At 54.8% G+C, this 16,329-nt stretch overlaps 1 protein-coding gene across 1 annotated transcript in view; it reads right to left on the bottom strand.

Moving 5' to 3' along the window:
- Positions 1-15,865, bottom strand: part of Znf469 (zinc finger protein 469) — a 41,541-nt gene extending 25,676 nt beyond the window's left edge. The window contains exon 1 of the mRNA XM_075977502.1: positions 15,752-15,865. The gene's annotated coding sequence lies outside the window, so the exon portion shown is untranslated. The remainder of the gene's footprint in view (positions 1-15,751) is intronic.
- Between the last annotated feature and the right edge of the window lie 464 nt (positions 15,866-16,329).

The following is a 16,329-nucleotide window of genomic DNA, read 5'->3' as shown; positions in this document are numbered from 1 at the left end:
ACATCTCAGCTGGTTTTAATTAGTCTCCTTCAAAGTCCCCCAAAGCCATTCAGCCACGTTAGCGCTCTCCAGCTGCCAAGAGCTCTGGGGTGTGTCCGGGCGGGGGGTCGGGGAACACAGGGCCACATGGAGCTGCAGGGACTTTTCTGCTTTTGCGGCCCATAGCAGAGAGCAGGTCTGGCCTGGTCAGTGGCAGAGGTAGGGCAAGGTCCTGGCAGGAAGGGCCTGGGACAGGTCAGATGAGTCAGGTCCCCACCATGGAGGTGTAAAGGGGTTGGCTTTGGGGTCTGGAGACCTCAATATTTGTTGGCATTTCCTGGGGGGGGGTCTCTAAATTCCCTTGGAATCTGCAGGCCCAGCTGTGCGAACAGCCTCGCATGCCTCAGTGCAGAACTGTGTCCACTCCCTGGAAACCTTCTCCAGCAAGGTCCACTGGGCAGTATCCCTAGGTGCTAGGTGAGGGGGTAATCGAGGCAGGTGGGAAACAGACGCATGCTGGAGACCCAGGGCAATATGAGAACTAACAGTCGCCACCCAGGCACCAGAGCCTAGCCCAACCTCATATTTGCCCCCAGGCTCAGCCTGGACACCTCTCCTGCTTCTACAAAAGCTTGGGCAGTCAGTCATCCGGGCTTGCAAACACATGCTGCTTGGGGATGGCCAAGACTGCCAGTCTGCAGTCGGGCGTCTGGGCTGGGGTCTTCCTCTGCCTGCTTTCCTCACTGGCACGTTCTGTAAAAGGCCCTTGTTATGGGCATCTGTCTCTGGTCCCCTCTCCCATCTTCTTGCTGCTGGTACCAACACTTCACATTTTCTCCTGGGCGTTGTCCAATCCCTCATCTTAATCCATGCTTCAGCGCCTGGATTTAGCTACACCTGAAGGACTCCCCCGCAGCCAAGCTGTTTGAGCCAGTGGTATCATTTCTGCTAAGCCTACTTTAAATTGTTCCCCCCCCCTGTATCTAACTAACCTGAACCCATGTGGGGACTCACAGGTGGTCCTGCTGGGTACTCACTGCTGGGTCATGGGTGTGTCATACATCTGGGTGGCTGCCACAGGGATTAGGCCTCTCGACCACACTAGACCTCATTTAACACCTGTTTGCCCCACATTGGTTGTCTGCAGCTCCTTTCCAGGGTGCCCCCTCTGTGCCCATGCTCCACATTTACCAGCCCAAAAGGCTTAAGCCAGCTGGTGAGTGCACTCAGTTATGTGTTGGCCCATGAGTGCCTAGGAACTCTTGTCTCAGAAGATTCCAGGTAGCCCCGGGGCCTGCCCTGTAGCTAGGGTAGGGTCTCCTTGTGGTCCTCCCTCTCTCCAAGAGGCTGAGGAAAGGATACCACCAGGACACAGTCACCATGACACTGTGCTCGTTGAGATGGCATAGGTGACCAACTCACACTAGTGGCTTGTCAGCACACCATGTAGATGCCAGGCCTGTCTCTCACGCCTGCTACACAGGGTACCTGCTGTCTTGGCGGAAGTCTCTACAACGATACGGCTTTCCTACAGCAGTATAGCCTGGCATCTCTGATGTTCTTTGACAATACAGAACGAATGAGGAACACAGGCTGATGAAATCAGATGCCCACGGTGGGGTGGTACCTCCTGTCTGTCCGGTGGCTGGGTGTGGGGCAGGCAACACCTCAAAGGCTGTTTTGTGGAAGTGATCTACAGTAAAAACATGAGCTTGACCATCACTGGTGAAAGTTCTGGCTGTCTCTGGAAGCATTCAGATTCAATCAAACCCCACTGGTATGAAGCTATTGTATTACAGAAAGCAGCACCTCCCTGTTTCCCATTGCTCTTGAGAAGGCAGCGGGCCTACAGAGTGTGGGACATTGGTCCCATGGGCAGCCTGTCTGATTTCACTCTAGTTAAGACAGTCTTGAGCATCTCCAGGGACATGTGTGAGACCTGCCCAGGGTTATGCACCAGTTCAGAGGGTTTTAGAGGCCACTGAGCTGAGTTAACACAGGAAAGACTTGGCCAGTTAGGATGGGGCATCAGGGATCATTCTAGGGAAACCCTGACACACGGTCACCCTGCTGGACATATAGAGGAAGCAGCCACATTACATACAGGGGTGAATCCTTGGCTTACCATAGACCAGGGGGAATCTATACCAGGTAGGAAACTGGGGAGCAGGACCTTGCATGGGGCTACCAGTGTGGCCCTGATTCCTTTGGGGCCTCCTTTACGCTTGTTTTCCTTCCTTGCCTTTCTCCTCTGTGTGCTCACGCAGCTTTTGTAGACTCTTATCTCCATGGCTTTCTGTTCTGATGTATGTGGCTGATGGTTTCTGCTGTCATTTCCCTGGAGATGTCATCTTTCCTGTTCTCAGTCACAGCCAGCCATTAGTCAGCAGAGCCCTGGGACAGCCTAACAGAATCAGTGTCCTTGGGCTGGCCCTCCAGCCTCGGTTTCCCCTCCAGTAAAATGAGTGGTTAAGGGAGCCAGCCCATGGAGAGATGAACCTAGTTTGGAGCAGGCACGGACTCCATCGACCACAAAGGGTAAACTTACGTAGGGTAAACTGAGGCAGGGACACATCCATCTCCGTGGGGATCTTCAGAGGCAACGTGGCCACACAGCACCCTCTGCCCACAGGCACTCCAGGCCTCTCCTCCCCCAAAGGCCTCTCTTGTCATACATCTGTGACTCTGTGGTCCAACTGCAGTGTCTGCTCAGAATGCAAAGATCTCAGCACGGAAAAAGCAAGTCTTAGCCCAAGAAGACGAGGGTGAATTTGCATCAGCAGGAAGTTCCAGGAGGCAGGGTCTGGGACAGGGTCACTGCTGTGCTTCTGGCGTTTGGCACAGTGCCCAGCAGATGGTACTCACCTACCCACACATTCTTTACACACACACACACACGCACACACATACACGCAAGCATACACTCATGCACGCACACACACACACACACACCCATACCACACCACATATACCCTTTGTTGTTGTTGTTTTTTAAAGAGGCTGTGAGGCACTGACAAGGTCTGCCCTTCTGATGCCAATGCTGTTTTCACAGTCGAGAGGAAGTGGCTGCTACAAAACATCTCATCTCATGCTCCAAGGGGACCACCTGGCATGGAGGTCCCATGACCCACAGCGGCCCAGACAGAGCTCCTTCCTGGCAGGCAGAGGATGACCCTAGGGAGGCAGAAGCTGAACTTGGGCCCTGTCTATCTCATTCTTGCATTTGGAAGAGCAGCTGCCGTCCCTGCTGGCTAGTCCCTCAGCCAGGCATATGGATGCTAGGGTTCAGAGGCTGTGTCTCAGGGCCACTTATCCAGTTTCCATCCACCCTATCAAGGGATGGGAGCTCAGGGTGACCCCTTAGGTTGGGGTAGAATGAGAACCCAACTCAGGTCTGCAATCCCAGAAGGCTTTCTGTGGACTCTGGGCCTCAGCAGTGGCTCTGGAACTAGGTGACAAAAGTGTTCCCCTGACGCTACCTGACCCCACAATAAAGATGCCTCCTGGACGCCACCTTGACCCCAAGATCTACTGCCATATCTGGGCTGACTTTTGTATTAATCCCTGCTGGGGTAGCAATGACATAATCCCTGGATTCCTGGAAAAGAATCCAGGTCCAGAGAAGTATAGGAGTGGCTCACACAGGACACAGCTCACTGGGACAGGACCACCAGGCTTCTACCACTTGAAGCCAAATCAGGGACGGGAAGGTGTTCTTCCTACCACATCACTGTGTCCCAGACTCCTGTTCATCTGCTGAGCCCAGCATGACAGAGCCCTGGGATGGGAGGGGGCAGTGAGGGAGGGGGCAGCTGCCCAGGGTTCTGGCTCCAGCTTCCTGAGACTTGGGTGAGGAGAAGGGTGGGGGCTGCTGTAGTTACCCTCCAAGGCATCAACGATTAGATGCATAGTTGCATAGGAACAGTGCAGACACCGTGGATGATCTGGACGTCAGGTTCACTAGAGGGGAACTGTCTCTGTCAGGCCACTGTCCCCCCATATAGGCTCGAGTATGCTGCACTCCCTGGCCATCTGTGGCTCCCAGACACCCAGCATAGAGTGCCCCTAACCCAAACTTGTTTCAGTCTCTAGTGTCATCTTCGAACCAAGTGACACCACAGGGCATATCCTGTGGCCATCAAGGGTGTGTGGCCCCTCACATCAAGACAGGAACTTTGTCCCCTTCCCAAGGCCCAGGCTGGCTCCTGTCCTATTTCAACTAACATGACCAGGAGGAAGTGACATCCTGAAAGTCTGGGCCTTGGAGCTTTGCTGTCTCTGCTCTCATGTAGAGGGAGGGGAGTAGAGGGCACTGAGACTCCCCAAAATGCCTCCCAGGGGTTGAACTTAAAATCCAATTGCCAGTGAAAGCAGTCCCCATGAGTGGGTAGGCAAGAGCAGAAGGAGCCCCAAACTGCAGAGGACAAGAAAATGCAGATGGCTGTACTGTGTCTCTGTGGCAGCTCCCTGCCCGACATCTCTGACGGCGAAGGGCAGTGCCCACTCTGAGACCCTTCCTCTGGTGTGTGAGGACAGACGAGTGCTTAGGAGGACCCAGTGCCCACTGCTGCTTCAAAGAGCTGGAGACTAGAGTTAGCCCAGTGGCAGGATCACACACAGGGCCCTCTTCCTGTGTGTTCTTTATAGACAGAGTCTTTGGCTCCCGGCTCAGCTTTCCTAACAGGCTTTGTGTAGCTACCTAATGAAGGCCTCTGCCCACTTAGCTGCTGGGCACCCTGTGGCCCCTGTAACAGCCTCTGGCAGAGTGTACAGGGGCAGGTATAGCGTTCTCATCTCCAGGGTCCTGTCCCCAGTGGGAGCTGGGCACAGGTACATGTACCACTGTTGAGTTCGGTGCCCATGCCCACACACAGCTCCAAGTGGTCTGTGGCACAGAGTCCTCTCCAGTGGGGACCTCCACTCTCAGGCCATGACATCTTTGTTTAAATCTCCTAAGTCTCACCGAGGAGTATGCGCCATTAAACAATTTTTAAAAATCATCTATCCCTCTGCCATCTATGCATCTATCAACTCTCTCTCTCTCTCTCTCTCTCTCTCTCTCTCTCTCTCTCTCTCTCTCTCTCTCTCTCTATCATCCATTCATTGATCATCTGTGTAATGTATGCCCTCTTTGCTATCCTTCAACCTATCTACCTCACATACAGAAGACAAACATTCTAGTGTGTATTAACACCAAATTCATGTCTACAGGATGGCCCATACTGCTAATTTAGCAGCCGTGTGCCCTCGCCTTCTAGCCCAGAGAATCTGAAATTCAACGCCCAGCCTTTCTTCTCTACCACTGTGTCCTTCCTAGCAATCATCGTAGCCCAAACAATAGCCTAAGAGAGCTGGGGACAAAGGTACGCAGGGCAGGGAGGAAGAGCAGTCCCACCCTGGAGCCCTGGGAGGGACTGATCATACTGCAGGTTCCAGAATAGATGTGACCTGAGCTGGCTGCAGAAGAGCTTGTCCATCATAGATTAGAGAAATTGGTTGAGGTGTGTGGTCTCTGAGCTACCCTGAAGAGGGTTTCTGGAGACTGGAGACAAGGGATGTGGCTGATTTTGACAGCACTCCCAGGGAACCTGGATATACCTCTGTTTAAAACACACTCTGCATCTATCTTAGGCTCACAAGGCAGTAACTTCCCTTCTGTGGAGTCTGAATTACAGCGCTATTGTTCACACTTGAGTAGGACAGCTAATCAAAGGGCAGGGTCATGGGGAGAAATGAGACAGGGTCAAATGTACAGCAGAACCTAGAAATGGCGGGTGACCTTCGTGCCCTCCGAGGACCTCTGCTTGCTGAATGTGGAGCCTGAGCCCAGGCAGCACATATCCTCGCTCATCTCTGCCATTAGGACACTGTCGGTGGACGCCCTCACTCTGCCCTTCCAAGGGTACCTACACAGCCAAAGTCACAGCATTTGGGCACAGGCGCTGAAGACAAGAGCTCCCTGGACGTGGCACCTGCTTCTAACTGATCCAGGTCAAAGATGCCAGCTGACACGTGCTTTTGACACGGCATCCCAAGTGCCATGTGCCTGTAGCTTCCCTGGATTGGAGATGACCCAGTGCAGAATGCAGGAGTCTGACTTTAGAGTCTACGCATTGGTCATCATCCTGTCTGACTGCGGGGTCTTGCAATCTCACTGCAGCTGCTACAGGCACCAAAAATCAGGGAAAAGTCCCACTTAATGTTTGAGATAGTCAAGAATGGCACACTCCAACTCAATCACCAAGCAATTCATAAAAATATATAGCGCACACACATGTGACAGTATATACTTTTATGTATAGTTGCACGTTATTTATGTAATAACATGAATAATATATAGCTCCATAAAAGTACACATGTTTACAAGGATGTATGAAATATATGTATCTGCCTGCCCATGGGCCCCCCGATGAGCTCACCAGTCATAAGAGAAACCGTCTCTTATTTGGAATTCCCTCCAGGTGAAAGGTCGCTAGAGATAACTCATTCCCAGGGGAGCCATGGGTGGAATCCCAAAGCTGCAGGAGGCAAGCTGGTAGTAAAGTCCGGATCCCAGAAGAGAAAGAGAAGCTGGGGCTGGTAAAGCAGCCGCAGAGGATGAGACATAGCAAAGTCACATGTAGACTGGGAGGGAGGAAAGGCTTCTGGGAGGGTCAGGGGTGCAGTCGACATGGGTGCCTGCAGTGACCACAGGTCACAAGGGGAGCCACACTGAGCAGACTCTAGATGCCACAGCCACTGTCTGGGAGAGAGACTTGCAATCCTCCGACTCTGAACCCCTGATGTCCCCTGGTCTTTAGAACCAAGTCAATGATGATTCACAGCTAGTGTCCTGGGGAAATCACTCCAGGACAACTCTAGGAATGGTCCAAAGGGCCAGGGTTGGGACATTTGTCTTGTGTGCTCCAGGTCTGCCCCTCATTGCTCCCTGCCATGTATGGCTCCCAAGATGCAACATACACAAACAGACCCTTGCCTTTGAAGCTGGGAGTTAAAAACCAGACAACATATCTCAGATACTTAAAAACACACATTTCATGTGGAATATAAGTGGTTTGCTATAAGTCACATCCATCAAGGTCCTGCCACCCATTGCTTTCCCTCATGTGACCACTCCAACTTCTCAAAGGACACTGGATGTCACACACATCTTGCATAGCGGGTACAGGTGAGGATGTGGACCGTCCTGCCTGAGGTCAATACTGCTCATGTTTTGAGAGCCCTGGTGGCCTTGGCTAGACAATGTATCTAAGATACCCCCGAGTGAGAATCTGGGGACAGCACCAGCTCTACTTTCCGTAGGGACAATAACGTGGGGCACTAGGGCCAGCCTGTGGTGTGCAAAGGCTGTCAGATCAGTTGCCAGCTTCACCCTGTTCAAAAAAGGCCTGTGATCTCTGGATGAAATCAGAGGCTCCAAGAGGTAACATACTTCAACAAAGCTCACAGCTTCAGGGCTGACCCCACTCGAAGTCCCCTCCTGCTGAATGCTGACTGCTTAGCCTGGGCCAAAACCACCTTTCCCCTTTCCCCGTTCCCCAAGAGGGTCCCTGGCTCTGACAGCATTGGTGCCCAGACCCTGGCCACCCAGGGCAGGCAGGTCCCTTGGAGACTCTAATTACTCCCCAGGCTCCAGCCTGGCATAAACACAGCCTAGACATCCAAGAAAAGCAGGCTGCCGGCACGGGAGCTTTTCCCCAAGCTAAATGCAGACGCCGGTGCTGGGCTGGCTGTGGGTACTCAGATAACGATCGGATGCTGTGAGCCCTGAGCTGACCCCAGGGTGGACATAGTCCCACTCACCAGGAGTGACTGCCTGGCCAGGCACAAGGCCCCTGGCGGCCTGTCTTCCGCTGGGAGGGCACTTGGGGTGCGGAGGCAGGAATGCATGTGGGCTGGTCCATTTCAGAATGTATTTATAGACTGGTCACAGCTGCCAGCCGAGTGGTACCCACAAGGTCAGGTTCCTGCCGGGCCCTGTGGCCAGATGTTTACTGAGATTGTAGGGACCAACTTGTCCGCCCACATCCCGACTCACCCCAGGTCCACGCCCAGAGGCCCTTCTGCACTAGGGCTCCATGAGGTCCTTAACTCTGAAGGGTGACAGCCCTCAACTGGTGTCATGATCCAGGAATGGGAGAAAGGGGCCAGTGTGAAAATCAAACGGACCAACAAAGACACCCTACCACTCCTTCCATGTTCACATGTAACCCACAGCTTCTGCCTTTGGGTCACCTTAGTATACTATCCTGGGTTTTGAGCCGCTCTGACCAGAGCCTGCACAATGTTTGGATATTCCCAGAATTCCCGGATCAGCTGCCCATTCTCCAAAGTGAGAGATTTCTCGGGAAGCCTCAGAGGTGGCTGCGATGAACCTGCCCCTTCTCGTGGGCAAGGCTTGTGGAAGTGGATTCTTGGTGTTCTGCAGGCCCAGAAGCCTTCTCTCTAGTAAGTAGTGTGGGTCGGCCTGAGAAACAGATCTTGGCCTCTCTGATTTGTTAGGGTGACCCCCAAGGCTGATCATGATGTCCCGGAGAGCAATGGAGACGACACTATCTGGGAGGCTTCTTTTGGTCCACAGATGGCTGGAGATGCTGTCCCAAGGGCTTTACCCAGAGGTAGACCCAGACCATGGATGCCAGAGCTGAGAGACATGGACAGCCACATTCATAGCACATGAATAAACCTATCACAACCTATTTCCCCTGGGATTACTTGGTGACTTTGACCTAGGACACTCGGAGCCTCTTTAATGGTGCCAGGGCTTGTCCCCCTGAGACTCAGCACATGCTCTGGACACCTTAGTTCTCCCAGGGTTGCCACATCTTGTCTCTCTATTGGGAAGTTGAGGAAATATGTTCTCAACAAGTATGGCTTTTGCTGGGGCTTCAACAGATGCGTAACATGGCGGTCCAGAGCTCCATTCCATTTGCTAACTCGTGACAGCAATATAGAGGCCAGCTGGAGTGAACTGAGTTCGTGGGCAGTGGTGTGGTGTACAGACAGGAGCTATGCATGAGAAGCTGTGGACAGGAAACACGAGGGGTCCAGGACAACCCACGGGGACGTGTCTCTAGCCTTTGTGTGTGCCGCTTCCTCTATTCAGACTCCTCTGTCCTATCATGAATGCTCAACAAACTTCTGCCATCCTTCAAAATCCACCTCAGAGACCAATAGCTCCGGGGAGTCTTTCCTGGGTCCTCAGGCACTGACCTGTCTTCAAAGGGAATGACAGGGTTATACCTCACCCTGCCGCTGGACAACCAGCAGTGCAGGCGATTTTCGCGCAAGAGCCTGAAGAAGCAGAACACTATGGATGCTAGGCGGCAGGTGAAGGCATTGGAAGCCCTCAGCGCAAAGCCAGGAGCCAAGCAGGCACAATGAAGATGGGATCACAGGTTTACAAGGAGAACATATCATCCAGCACCAACACACAGCTCTTTATAACAATGTTCTATTACAGCAGCCAAAATGTGCTTACGGCCTGAGTTTGAGAGTCTGACTTCCATCTTTAGGACCCACAAGAAAAGTCAGGCATGGCGGCATGTGCTTGTAACCCCAGCACTGGTGAGGAGGTGACCGGTGGAGTCCCTGTCAGCAAACCCAGCTGAATTGGCCAATTCTAGGCCAGTAAGAGATCCTGTCTCCAAAAAGCAAGGTGGATGGTGGCTGAGGAATAATACCTGAGGTTGACCTCTGACCTATACACACACACACACACACACACACACACACACACACACACACACACACAAACACCACAGTATGTAGACATGTCCTGGCCACAGCTGTATTCTGTTCTCAGGCTGGGCCAGTACAGGTACTATGGGCCTGGCCTGATAGCCACAGAACAAGCCCTGGATGACAAACCACAGCACGGCCCTGGTGGCCTCACACTGGGCCAGTATCCGCTGTTTACGGAGATCCTTTTCCTGTGAGCTTCTGAGTGCACCTGGCCCTCTCCATAAATGTCCCGGAAAGTCCCTTCACCTCAGTTTCCTCACCTATAAAACAGTGCAACAGGAGCCTGTGCCTGGGGAGATGGCAGACTTAGGTAGAGTCCCACCACCCCTGCAGGCCCTGCCTGGGAACCTCCTCTTGGCCACTCTCTGGGCCCTTGAGGAGGGGAAGCCCCTGAACGATCTATCGATCTGCATAGCTTGGGCTCCAAGGCAGCCTGTCCATGTTCTCCCTGAATTTCCTGGAACAACCTTGGAGTCTTTCTTCTCATCTTCCCTACTGAGGTGCTGGTTCCATGTTTCCTCCTCCCCCAGCCTGTGTTCTGGCACAGTGAACTGTCCCAGCACTTGTCCCTGCAGTGCAGCCTGACTTCTAGGTGTTTGGTGCCAACTTTAGGGCCACGTAAGTCCCAGCCCTCTCCCTATCAAGCCCATATCCACCTGACATGGCTGCTCTGGCTAAATCAGCAGAAACACATGTGTAGCAGTAACCTCCTGTCCAGGGCCCACAGGGGTTTAGGCAGCCTGGTCTAGACCCTCTGACCGTCATTACTTATCACTGGGTACCTTGGGGTACGTGCCGTACCAAGAGCCGTGTGTATCCTGCCCACTTGGTCTGCCTCTCCTGAGTGCATTCCAGGGATGCACGATGGGATGGGGAACCCACTGGGCTTGAGACAGGTCTGAACGGCCCACCTGATCTCAGAAAGCCCCTTTCTTGTGCAGAGCAAGAAGGTCGCCCACGCTCAATGGCGGTTCAGGGCCATTTTCAAGTGGCTCCCCAAGGATCTGATAGCCACCGTCTTGGACACTCGGTGACCCTGGACAGCTGCCAGCTCTCTTGAAGGGGGCTGCAAGAAGGATTGGTAGGATGTGCTTTTTGATCATGTTCTAGGATCCCTCCTCAAGGACCAGTCTCCTGCAGGAGTGGCTCAGGGGCTGGGTAGCTCAGCGTCTCACGAGGAAGACAGGGTATTATCTGCTCGGGGACTGGAGCACAGCCCATGGAGGTGAGAAAGTGGAGGCTCTGAGCATCTCAGGAGGGATGGGATAAAGCCTCTCACAGGATAGACCTGTCCCCTGCTCTCTCTGCGGAGTGGGAATCCGCCCCGGAACAATGCATTCTCCACCAGAGTCACAGCCCTCATCCTCAGAAGGAGTGAGTGGCTTCTACTGTTCACTGACTTGTGCAGATCTGACAAGGCACAGGTACGGTGGGACACACAGTGAGCAACCATGGGCCCAGACCCTCCACTAGGGAGAAACGAAAACATCCGCCCATACAACACCTGAACACAAATACCCATAGCAGCAGGATGCATAGTGACCACACATCTCCTTCAGGGATGAGTACGTGGTGCCCAAAGCAGGACACGGTCCAGCCAGACTTAGTCCGACGTTCTGACAGACGCAGCCTCTCAAGCTCTGAACACATGACACCCAGTGAGAGAAGCCAGACGCGGAAAGCCGCAAAGCATGAGCATATGTACATGAAATGTCCAGAATAAGCAAATCCATAGAGGTAGAGAGGAGATTAGCGGTTGCTGGAGGCTGGGAGGAGTTGGGGGAGGGGATGGAATGTTCTAGAACTAGATCGTGATTGCACAGCTCTGTGAGCATACTAAAGTCCACAGAACTTTACACTTTGAAAGGGTGCTGTGTGGTGAGGGGGGAAAAAAAGGCCCCTGCCTTGTAGGCTGCCGTGGACAGTGATGGTACCCACCACAGCTTGCACCCCAGCCTCTGCCAAAAGAGCGGATTCTTTTAGGACCAGACCAGCAGCCTGGCTCCTGGCCTGGAAAGCCATGGTCTCAGGACTCCACACTCCTGCTCCTGTGGCCCAGTGGCCACATCCAGGTCCTGCAGAGCAACCTGTTTACACATTGCCAAGGCCAGATTGGCCAGTGGCCCCCGAGGAATGTGGAAAATGCCACTCAGGGGCGCTCCTAACGGTCACATTCTGCAGGCGCTGCAGGGCCCCAGCCGGTTGGGGCCTTGACTGCTGCTCATGAATGTTGACTCTGTTAGGTGGCTGGCTGAGATGCCAGCCCTGGAGCAGCCAAAGACAGGACAGACACTGTGAGAGGCAGCCAGGGGACGGAATGTCCCCCATTGGCCACTGGCACCGGCACCGGCAGGAGGAGCCTGGATGGGAGGGGAAGCTTCCTCAGCCTGTCTCCTGGGCATCGTCTGCAGCGACTCACATGCGAGGCCATTCACCATAGCTCTCACCTGTCTTTGGTCTCTCACAAACAGTCTGTACAGTAACTCAGGGTCCTAGGTTAGGGAGGGCTTAGGCAGAGAGGTCTCCATTCCTGGCCACTGTTATGCAGATCATATCTCCAAGCCTATCCTGGTCTTGCATACTGCAAGGTCCAGGAGAAAAGAAACTAGGTCTGGAGCTCAGAGGTCCCCAAGCTCATATTCTCCTCACCCATGGGGATCACCCTTCTGATCTGGAGGAAGCAGGACTGAGTGGAGGAGGGGTGGGGGTGAGAATCACCTAGAAGAAAAGAGAACTTGGTTCCCAGCTCCCTGCAGATAATGGAGCCCTCTTTCTTTAAGCCCTGGGTGATGGGAAGGACTGGATAGGGAGGTCTGGAATGGCTGGGTGTTGGGTGTATGGCCAGTGTCTCTCCATGCTCATAAGCAGAGCTTAGCTTGGGCGTTGCCTCCCTAGGGCAGGCTCCATTTAAACAACAGTGTAATTCCCAGCGACCACTTCAATCCTGCCAGGCTGGACGTGGAAGCGGGTGGTTTAAAGGCAGGTCACAGCCCCCAGCTTACTGTGCCAGGCACACTTGCTCCAGTTTGGACTCAGTGCAAGCTTCTGCAGCAGCAGCAGCAGCGAGAGGCGGACAGAGACCAGCTCTGAAGAACATCTGGAGCAGGAACTCATTGCTGACCACAGCCAAGCCTGCAGCACCTCCGGGTGGATCCCAGGAGCCTCCCTGCCCACTTCTCAACCTTTCTTAAGCCGTGGGGAGAGAGATGTACACTAGAAGGTTAACACCTGACGGGGGGATCCCGAGTCGGAAATGATGGCTGCCTTGGTTCTTTGGGTCTCTGGAGAGGGAGGTCATTTCCCAATACATACACACACACACACACACACACACACACACACACGGTTGAGTGTAATCATTGGAAACAAAAACAGCCCCTCACATACAGCATAGACATCATGGGGCCAATGTGGGGGCTCTGATATATAAGATGAGATGCTCTTCTGGGAAGAAACAGCCCTGAGGTGTGTGGAGTCTTGGTGAGCTAAGCACCCTAGTGCAGCAAACAGCTACCCACCTGCACTGACCTACTTTTCTGCCATTGGTGGGCTGTTGGTAGACTTCATGATGGTACTTTAGGCTAACACTAGACAGCGTCTACTGCCCCAGCCCCAGCCTCCAGGGGGAATGGTAAGCATACAGAGAAAGGGGGAGGACACAGAAACCTTTCCTGGTAATGGTCAGGCCATCTCACCTCAACACAAAGCCCCAAGCCCACTTGGTATCGCCCTCCTGCCATGCTTGGGTCTGAGTATCCTGGGCCATCACAGGGAGTGGGGTTGAGAGCGTCATTTATAGTCCGAGGGGGCAGAGCATTGCTTGGAAAGGGGCGGGACCATGTTGGCAGTGTGGGAGGGGATACTGCTTCACCTGCTCTGGTAATGGCCAGGAAGGACAGGGACAGAATGGGAGGTGTCCCAGGTGGGAAAGGAAATGAGTGTCCTGGGCTTGGAGCCCAGGGCAGGTGTGGGAGGTAGGGGCTGCACTGAGGGTGAGCTCACTCTTCATCCTTCCCTTTAACCCAGGAGTTCCGGGAGGAAGTGAGGTGAAGGTGGGCAGAAGGAAGGCTTGTGAGGATGAGAAGAAGCAGATGGCGCCCTGTGTGCCTGGCTACTTGCCTCCACGTAGACCATCAGCTACAACCTTACACCCTCACGGGTCTTTCTATCTTTCTGATACCCAGGCCCAGAGAGGTTTGGTGACTTGTCCAAGGCCACATAACCTACCCTGGGTACTCTTTGGAAGGTCTGCCCCTCCCCCACACTCGGTTACAGCTCTAGAGTTGGAAGCAGGCACAGAAATGGAATTATTCTCAAGAGGGGTGGTTGACCCAGAATTCCAGGCTGCAGATAAGTGCCAATAAGCGTGTGGCCTGGCCTCTGCTTCCAGGCCACCCTGGTATTTAGCAAGAGTGAGGGACATGCAGAGACCCAGGGCATGTCTCCCCAGGGCAGGTGGCAGGCTGCTTTCTGGCCAGCAGTGCTGAGTCAGAGAAGTTACACTCACCAAAGACTTGGTAGGAAGTGAAGGGCAGCCGTGGGTGTTAGCTTAATGTGCTGTCTGTCACTCCAGATGACTGACAGCTAAAAGCTCTGGACCAAACTTAAAGAGATCCCCTACCAGTGGCAGGACAGCAGGCTCAAGCTGCTGCGAAGGGGTGGGATCCCATCACTAGAGGCATGCAAGCAGCCAATGACCCAGAGGATAGGGTCTTGTGGAGGCCAGAACACTGATGAACGCTGTAAGTTCATGGCCTCCTTAGAATCCTCTTTGGCTCTGAAATCCTGGAACTTGCTGACCTCCACAAAGCCCTGGAATACTGCCAGCCGGGAGTTCACTCATGGCTCTCACCTGTATCTCCCAGACTGCACCTCACAGCGACCCTGGGCGGGCCTCTTCCCATTCACCATTAGAAAGACATACACTGTCGGCTCTGCCCAGCCCTCTGGGACCTGTCAGGTCAAGCTCGTGGGGGGAAGAAGGCTGCCATCTTAAAGGGACTCCTGCTCGGCTCCTGCTCTTCCTGACTAGCCCTGTCAATACGCCCAGGCATTTTACTTGCTTGTCTTGTTATTTTCCGGATTTGGGTGTTGGCTGAGTCAAGACAGTTGGGACAGCGCAGGACACAGACGCCTCAACACACCTTTGTCCCTCTACCAGGCAGGACTGGACCAGAGTCAGCTGGCAGTGTGGGTAGACACTGTCAGCAACTCTGCTGTTTTCCAGCGGGGCACCACAGGCCACTCCGACCCTCTCTTTCTTCATCTAGAGCATGGGGTCCCACCCATCTCACGGCTGAAGATTAAATGCAGTAGTAACACGTGGCACAGTCCCCACACAGTCCGGTCAGTCTAGCCGACAGAGAATCCGTCAATTCCCTCAGCTGGAGCCTGAACCCCACTCAGCAGCTCAGCTGCCCCGTCTCCACCGTCCCCTGTCTGCATTGCTGTCTCCACCCCGGGGTCCCGGGTGCAGGACAGGGTCTGGGCGGCCACTGAAGTCGGGATGAATCCCGATACCCTCCTCTTCCCACCATCGCCACGAGGGGCGCAGTGTCCCCGCGGTAGGCTTCGCTTAACTCTGTGGACTTCTCCAGCGGAGCTGCCCCAAAGCACAGGGTGGGTGGGGGCGCGATGGGCCTCCAGGCGGAAGCAACAGCGTGGCGACCCTCCAGTACCTTAACAGAACCCCATCACGCCCGCGGCATCGGACCTTAGGATGTCCCGAGCGGGCATCAGTGAGGTCGCAGACCAAAGGCTCCAGGGCTCAATGAATGAGCCACCGCACCACCTCCCTCAACCCGCAGCTCTGACTCCCCAGGGCACTGGCGATGCTAGCTCTGCACTTCGCAAAGAGCCAGCGACGTCGCCAACGGCTCTCCCAGGGCCTCGGTCAAGATGCCCCGTGTTTGGTGCTCGGCGCACGCAGCTCGTCTCACTTCGAGTGGGGACCCGAAGCCAGTCTTGCGCCCTGAGCGCAGCGCGGTGACCGCACCCGTCCCCGCACACTCCAGCACCACGCACTCACCTCCGCCCTGGCCACGCGCAGCTCCAGCTCCAGGGACGCGCGGGGCGCCCGCGCCCGGCCCGCGCAGCCCCAGCGCTCATCCCCGCCTGCAGCGCCCCGGCCGCCCGCCCGCCGGGCACCGAGCCGCCGCGCTGCGCCTGGGGCGGGGTGCGAGCAGAGGGCCGCCTCCCGGGCCGGTCCGCGGGCAGCGCTCGCGCGGAGGCCGGACGCGCAGCCCGACAGCAGCGCCCCGGCTTGGGTTACACGCTTGCCCCCCGCCCCGCCCCGGCTATTTTTAGCGCGGCTTTTCCTAGGTGTTGGTTTCATGGGATCCACCTAGCCACGCCGGCCTGGTGGGAAACTCTCTCCCCGGCCATCCCCCTCCCCTCCACTCTCCTTGGCCAGTTTTACAGCTGGCACGCCGCTGGGCGGAAAGCCTGGCTTCGGCGCAACTTTGGAAACAGCTGCCACCATTCCACTGTGTGGCTTCTAGTCGCAGCTCTATCCATCCCCCTGTCCTCCCAGTCCCTGGGTCACCAAAAGCAACTAAACCTCTTCCTCTGGCTTCTGGCCCTGAAGGTCAGGAGGCCGGTCACAAC

The sequence above is a fragment of the Microtus pennsylvanicus genome, chromosome 6 (genome assembly GCF_037038515.1).
Source record: "Microtus pennsylvanicus isolate mMicPen1 chromosome 6, mMicPen1.hap1, whole genome shotgun sequence".
NCBI lineage: Eukaryota > Metazoa > Chordata > Mammalia > Rodentia > Cricetidae > Microtus > Microtus pennsylvanicus.
This window is presented reverse-complemented; position numbering and strand designations above follow the sequence as displayed.